Here is an 8,682-nt window from a genome sequence, read left to right on the forward strand (position 1 = left end):
ACATAGGTAATATGTATCTGTCCATATATCCCGAAGAACATAGGTAACCCTCGACTCTTGGCATGCCAACTATAACCCTAGCTCTCATATCACATAACATGGGCATTATTTTTATACGTATCACTTTTCTTATTCACACATTCATATCACATCATTCTTTCACATAGCTCTTTATCACGTTTCATATGATCATATATTTCTTTTCTTCTGTCACGTACCATATGTACGTGTAATCATTGATCTTATATCATATGATTTTCTCGTATTCATATGTCACATAGTTCATATCACTTTTGCATGTAATCACATAAACATATATATATCATATCTTTTTCACATATATTTCTCATATAACTCATATCATTTAATTCGTATCTTATTCTTATCATATATATATATATATATATATATATATATATATGTCATCTATGTTCATTCACTTAATCTCTTATGTTCATATATCACATATTGCATATTCATGTAATCATATAGGTCATGTCACATATAATAACATATACCTATTTTTATGTACTCATGCACACATAAGAATCACATCAATCATATAACATTTTAGGAGTCACTTCTTACCATAGTAACTTCGTCACTGGCTCATCGCAAGCTAATGTTTGATCAATAACATAAGTACAATTAAATTGCACTTACCTTAGCCTTGCTTTGATTCGATCCTAATTCTTTGATTGTTCCGGAACTTGTTTAGGCTCAATATCTATATAAACATAATTTCTGAGACGATTATCATAAGCCTAAACCTTATAACTTGATGTTCATAACTTAAACTAGTTTAATGAACCAAAATTCCAATTTGTTCCTTTAGGGGTGTATCGATGCACTATGGGTGCATCGGTACCCAAAATAGCTTCAAAATTTTCATGCATCGATGCACCTTCAAAATTTGTCTTAGTGCATCGGTACCCATTCATAGTGTACCAATGCACCTGTCAATAATAAACTGGTTTCACCCAAAAATTCCATATCTTTTCATTAAAATTCCTCCCCTTTCATGTTCTCAACTTAGATATACATGCTTAAACTCATTTATATCCATTTATCTCCTCTTTAACCTTAATATCCTCTTATCTTTATGAACTTCAAGAATCATACCCAATTTTTAACATGTTTTAAAACCAATTCTAATACTCCATATTCCTTAATTAGATTGATGACAAGTCAAATACAACTTTCAATTCTTATTATAAACTCTATTTCCAGATTTCACTCAAGAACTCCAAATCTTTAATATTCCATAACTCCTTTATCTTTTGATTTTAAGATAACTTAAGCTTTCCTTATGCTTCATTATCATCTAATGATCAAAACCCAAACTTTAAATCAACAAATAATCAACTAATTAGAAAACTTACCTTTGCAAGCTTGGCTCCTTTTCTCTCGTATGAAGAAGAAGAAGAAGAAGATGAAAGAATAAAATGGAATCAAAATGGATTCCACAAGTTTCTCTTATCTTATAAGGGAAATAAAAATATTTCATGTCAAATGACCATTTTGCCTTTTAATTCCTTTAATAATTACTAACAACTTTCAAGAAATATTTTCAAATAAATCATTGAACTATTCAACTATTCTACTTTAATCACCAGATTCTGAAATTTTACAATTTAGTCACTAACCCATAGTTTGGGATGTTACATTACCTCTTTCGCTACAGTTACTAGTGTCGACTGTAAACGATGGGCAAAACAATGCACAAAGTAAGCAAAAGGATATTCATTGCTAACTAATTCTTGTAACCCATTCCACTTTCCTCGCATGTTACTTGCATCATCATAACCTTGGCCTCGAATATTCTTTATGTTAAAACAATAACGAGAAAGAACGAAAAATATATCATCTTTTAAAGTCACTGCTGAAGTATTATGAACATGAATAATGCTAAAAAATTCCTTTACTAGATTGAAATTATCAACATTCCGTAAAATAATAGTCATTTGTTGTTTTCTTGATACATCCCCTACTTCATCAATAACAACTCAATTTTTCTTCACCAATTTCTTCACAAATTACTCTCTTAATTTTCTCTGTCAGAATATGTAAAATCTCCTTTTGTATCTCAGGCGAAGTGTAAGAATATTTTTTTGGAGCATTTTCTAATACAACTTTTTCAACATCTTATTATAAGAGGCTAAATGTTTCACGAGTTCAAGAAAATTCTCTCATTGGTAGCCCTTGTAAAGCCAATCAATGCAATGCATCTATAGAGGTTTCATGTCTAAGCCTATTATTAGCAACTTGTAATGATGTTTTCTTATGCAACACTTGTGGCATGTGTCTAAAATGGTTAAGAAAATCCTTCATTCTTACTCAGCAATTTTATGAGGTGAATTAGATTCTGAACCTACATGCATCTTAAAATAACAACTTTTTCCATTTACTTTCTTCCAATTTCGAAACCCATTCATAGTGAAAGTCTTGTGTGATGGATGACTATCAGGCTTGTTAAAAAGAAAGAAGATAAGACAGAAGGAAACATCATTTTTAGGAGAATATTCTAACCATGAACGAAAGTTTTTGTACCAGGAAGCTTGAAATCGGTGAGGGTGAGAAACATGTCCAGATTTTTTGAATTCAGAGAGTATTGATTGATATGGGCCCTCAGCAATATAAGCTCTTCGAATTGCATTTCTTTCTTGTTCAGAAGTATATTTCCATATTTGCTTGTGCTTACCAGGATCTCGCTCCAAGTAATTAGAGTTGGAACTTGGTTTCTAATTACTAGCTATCTTTAAAGGTCTATCTTCTGAAGGTGAAACGTCAATAGGTGTATCAGTTGAAGTTTCAGTTGTTGTGCTTGTATTTTTCAAAGTTTCCCTGCTTTTTCTCTTAAAAGGCTCAATAATTATTAGATTAACTAAAAGAATACTAAAATTAAATATAAGATCAAATAATTCTAATTACAAAATAATAAATATAATATTATTTAATTACTTACCTTTAAAAATTGAGTGTCGAACAATGGAGAACCAAATTAAAGCAATATTGGAGGAGCTTTAGTCGAAGGGAGTGTGATTAACTCTATGAAATATTTTAATATTTTAATATTTTACTCTATTTATAAGCCTTTTGTCAGCTCCTGCAATTATATTAGTACTAGGGTAAAAAAATAAAATTGGAGCAGGGGCCGAGGCCCCTTGGGCCCTCTGTCTCTGGCCACAAAGACATAATTTTTTTTATTAAAAACTAAAAAAAACAAAGATAAAGGACAACCGACGATTGACAACCAACATCACAACTAGTGTCACCGTCGACTAAACAAAATAAAAGAAAATATTAATTTGATCCATAAAGACGACACAAATTATAAAGAAAAAAGGGAGAGGAGTGAGGTAGACAACACTAGGGTTTCATTTTATCACTTCTTTTTAATTAACATTGAATGAGTTGATACATATAAAACTCACATAAGTATATCGTTGTTATTGTTGTCGATATAATCAGTGGCGGATCCAGAAATTTAAAAAGGGGGTCCAAAATTTTAACTTTCTTTTCTTAAAAATAATGGGTATGCAAAAATTGTAATTTTTTCTTTTTTTCCTAACACATTAAGCTAAATTTAACCACTTTTCCAAAATAATCATCCGCCACTGAATATGATTGTCATAACCATTTAAAAAAAACAATTAAATATTATTTTTTAAAACGATTATGACTTTATTTTGGAAAATTGGTGAATTTGGAATTGATTTGTATTAAATTGAAAAGGGAGTCGCCATCGACCTTTGTGTTAGGCAGGTCAAATACCTAAAACGTATTTTAAAAAACAATTTTAAGAGAAAAAAATCGTTTTTAAGACAAAAACTGGTCTGCGTTTACCAAAGATTTATTTAAACAGGTTCGGGAGTTGGTTACGTGTGGGGAAGGGTAAGCACCCCCACGACGCCCAAATTTGGTACTGTATCGCTTACACATTGTCGTACATGGTGAAAATAGTAAATCGAATATAGAGTTAACCAATGATTCGTTTATTGAGATTTAATTAATTTTCTTCGAAATAATTTATATTATTAGGGAAAATTCTTTAACTTGAAAAGAAATCTCGAGATTAGCAATCCTTCATCGGAAAAGCTAACTCGTTTATTTCTTATCTATAAAAGAATATTCCTTCATTAATAAATATATGAATCGAATATAAATGAAAATCGATTATTTTCATTTACATACAATGAAATAAATTGATAAAAAACGAATATACATTGTAGAATAAAGATTGATAACTTGCATGAATTGAAATAAATTATGAATTAAAATAACACACATTGTATCAGCAAAATAAATTAATTAGTAACATAAACTCGATTTATTTCAAGTTACTATGTCGTTAAAATGTCGTACAGGATCGCACCACATGGACCAAATGATACTTTCCACGCTCATTTTACGAATACGTGATTTGAAACACATTTGGATGCGTAAACCTTTTAATCAAGTACGAGAGACACATAATATTGATACAAAGGCTAATTTAAAAATTAAATTAATATGAATGAGATAAAATAATATAATGAAATAAACAATATATAAACTTACAAGGATTAAGAAAAAATAATTAAACACACACACACACACAAACATATATATATATATATATATATAATAAAACATCTAATATCATAAAAATAAACATATTAATTGAACGGTTTGAACTAGGATAATAAAATGACATTAAAAAACAAAAGGACTAAATTATAAAAGGACAAAATAATAAAGCATAAATATGTAATAAACATTATAGTTTCACTTACAAAACCAAAACAATGACCAAAATGGGCTAAAAGTGAAAATTTATCTTCCAAAATAATATTTAAGGACTCGAACAAAAGACAAATAAATTCAGGAACCAAATCATAAATACAGATAAATTCACTACTACACAAATAAGGATCTAAATGAAATAAATCATGAATTAATAGCCTAAAATAGACATTAAACCAAATTTATATTAAAGAACAGATAATGATTAAAATACAAACAATCAATACTTGAAGCTAGAAATTAAAGGATTCAAAGTTCTATTCAGTGATTAATATGAAAACTTTAAAAAATATGTGCTCAAAGTAAAAAAACATCACACACATATTTAATATAAAAGCTATGACTAAAATACAAATGAAAATAAATATGAGGCCCGAAGTTAAAGATTTCAAAATTTCATTAATGACCAGTTACAGAATAATACAAACGTGGGGGACTTAAACTGAGATTTATCCTGAAAATAAATGTTAAATATGGGTAAGATTATAAAAGGCAGGGATCAAACTGATGATTTACCCCCAAACATTAAGAACACGCGTGTAAGATTATAGAGCTATGAGGACCAAAGATGCTATTAGCCCTAAATGCAAAACACGTAGCCCTCCAGCCCTGTTCAAAACGACGTTGCATGGCTGTATGGTTATAAATCACATTTAGGGTTCTAAAACCCTAAACTTCCCCTATTTTCCCCCTTCTCTCAGCCGCTCAACTCTCCCTCTCCCTTTCTCTTATTTTCTTTGAAGTTCCTCACGGAGGAAAGATCACAGCTCCCCGGCCACCGTAGATCGGTGGCCATGGGGAGAAAAACAACCCTACACCCCTCCGTATCAACTTCTAAACCCTATAAACCGAATCCCTCAACCCTCCAAAGCACCACCAAAATTGAAGAGAAAGAGAAAAGTTACCTTCTACTTGGCTCTCCTAACTCCGATGGTACCACTGACGACCAAATCTCATTGAAAGCTGAGTGGTTTTCCCTCTTTGATTTTAATGATTTTTTATTTCTTTCCTATTTTTCCTGGAAAACTGAATGGTCCCCTTATTTTCTCTCTATTTTTTAACCCTCACCGAATGGTCTCCCTATTTTCTCTCTATTCTCTGTTTTTTTTCAAACCCAACCGAATCCCCTCTTTGGTTCTCCCTCTTTTCTTTTTATCTTCTCCTCCTTCGTCTTGCATGCGTGACTGATGGTTTGTTGCCAGATAACATAGGGTCGACAGAGGCTAGATGTACTTTTAGATATCATTTAGATTTTTTTCATTATTTATTGGGTTTTTATGATTTCGAATTGACTTACTTTGCTCTGTGACTGATTGGTGCTTGTTATGTCACTATTCGGTCAGAACTGTCGACGGCGGCGTCAGAGGCGGTCGATGATAGAGAGGTTCGGCTTGAGTGGCGGCGGTTGAGCTGGCGTTGGTGGCTAAGTTGGTGTTGACAGCCGGTGTTGATATATTAGGGTTAGAAAACCCTAATCCAAGATAATCTGGGCCATTAATCTTCTTCCAGATCTAACGGCTAGGGTTAAAGGCGGTTAGGGAGAATAGGGTGAAACCCTAGCTGAGTTGGGTCCTTTGTTTGGGCCTGGTACTGGGTCGGGTTAAGCTGGATATTGTAATTGGGCTCCGGGATTGGGCCTGCAAAATGTTGTAATATGTAATTAATAATAATAATAATAATTAATTAATAAACAAAATAATAACATAAATAATAATAATAATAACATTAATAATAATAATAATAATAATAAAAAAGATTAAAATTAAATAGAAAAGACTCGGACAAAAACGAGTGTCTACAGTTGCCCCTCTTTGCACATTCTTGTGTTAACAAGAATTGGGCAAAGACGACAAGACAACACGTTTTTGTCTGGTTCTCTTCTTTTTGCCTATAAATTGGATATGTGGTTGTTGGGGACGACACGACTCATACGCGATGAAGAGTTCTGGTCGTCTAAGGGTGACACGGTTCCTACGTGATGAGGAAATCTGGTCGGGGGATGACACGGCTCATACGTGATGAAGAGTTCTGGTCATCTTTAGGAAGGGTGATAACTCGGTTCCTACGCGATGAGGACGGCTGGTTATCTAGGGATGACACGGCTCCTACGCGATGAAGAGATCTGGTCGGGGGATGACACGGCTCATACGTGATGAAGAATTCTGGCAATCTCTAGGAAGGGCGATAACACGGTTCCTACATGATGAGGACGTCTGGTTATATAGGGGTGACACGGCTCCTACGCGATGAGGAGATCTGGTCAGGAGATGACATGGCTCATACGTGATGAAGAGTTCTGGCCATCTTTAGGGATAATGATTTCAAAAGAAACCAACTCAAAGATGATGTTTCAAAAAAAAACAGACTCAAAGATTGTAAATTTTATTTCCAAAGAAACAGACTCAAGGATTTTTATCAAAAGAAACAATCTCAAAGGTTGGTTTTTTCATTAAAAATTGTCTCAAGAGACAAAATTTGTTTTTAAAGAAATAGAATCACATATGATTTTGTTAAGAGACACAATCTCAAAGATTTTTCAAAAGTAACAGACTCAAAGATTTTTCTCAAGAAAAACTGTCTCAAGAGAGACAAAACTTTGTTTCAAAAGAAGCAAACTCAAAGATTTTGGTTTCAAAAGAAATGACTCAAGGATTTTTTTCACGAAATTGTCTTAAGAGAAACAAAACTTTGGTTCAAAAGAAACAAACTCAAAGAATTTTTTCAAAAGAAACAACTCAAAGATTTTTATTTCAAAAGAAACAACTCACAGACTTTTGTTTCAAGAGAAACAAACTCAAAGATAGGTTTTGTTTCAAGGGAAACAATCTCAAAGATGTTTGTTTTAAGAGAAATTGTCTTAAAAGAGACAAACCTTTGTTTTCATAAAAACAGACTTAAACATTTTTCTTCAAAAGGAAATGTCTCAAAAGAGACAAAATTTTATTTCCAAAGAAACATACTCAAAGATTCTTTCAAAAGAAACTTTCTCAAAAGAGACATACTCAAAGATTTTTTCATTTTGTTTTAGGTGAAACAGACTCAAAGATTTTTCAATAAAATCTGTCTCAAGAGAGACAAAGTTTTGTTTCAGAAGAAATAGACTCAAAGATCCTTTGTTTCAAAAGAAATGACTCAAAGATGATGTTTGTTTCCAGTGAAACAAATTCATAATTTGAAAAATTGTCTCAAGTGAGACAACATTTGTTTTTAGAGAAATTGTCTTAAATGAGACAAAAATTGTTTTTAGAGAAATTGTCTCAAGCGAGACAACGTTTGTTTTTGAGAAAACGATCTCAAGTGAGATCAACTTTGTTTAATGTGAAAACAAATTCGAAATTTGTATTCTCAAAGGAAAAATGTCTCAAACGAGACGGATTTTGTTTTGAAAAAATAACAATCTCAAGTGAGATTAATTTTTGTTTCAAGTGAATCAAATTCAAAATTTGTATATCAAAGGAAAAAATGTCTCAAGCAAGACGAACTTTGTTTTAAGAGAAAGCGATCTCAAATGAGATCAACTTTGTTTAATGTGAAACAAATTCAAATTTTGTATCTCAAAGGAAAAATGTCTAAAGTGAGACGAAATTTGTTTTGAAAGAAATTGTCTCAAGCGAGACAAAATTTGTTTTTAGAAAACTGTCTCAAGCGAGTCAAAATTTTCTTTGAGAAAAATTATCTCAAGCGACAAAAATTTGTTTTAAAAATCTCAAAATTTATGGAAAAATGTCTTAAGCGAGGCAAAATTTTGTTTCAAGAAAAACACCCTCAAAGGTGATAAAAAAGTATGTTTGTTCCTGCAGGAAGCCAAATCATTGCTTCTTCAAGTTAGACACATCTGGTCATTTCCGAGCTTTGATTTCCTGAGAGGTCAAAATGATGTATTTATGGATGCCTAAT

Source organism: Hibiscus syriacus, unplaced genomic scaffold, assembly GCF_006381635.1.
Source record: "Hibiscus syriacus cultivar Baekdansim isolate YM2019G1 unplaced genomic scaffold, ASM638163v2 tig00109972_pilon, whole genome shotgun sequence".
Classification (NCBI taxonomy): Eukaryota; Viridiplantae; Streptophyta; class Magnoliopsida; order Malvales; family Malvaceae; genus Hibiscus; species Hibiscus syriacus.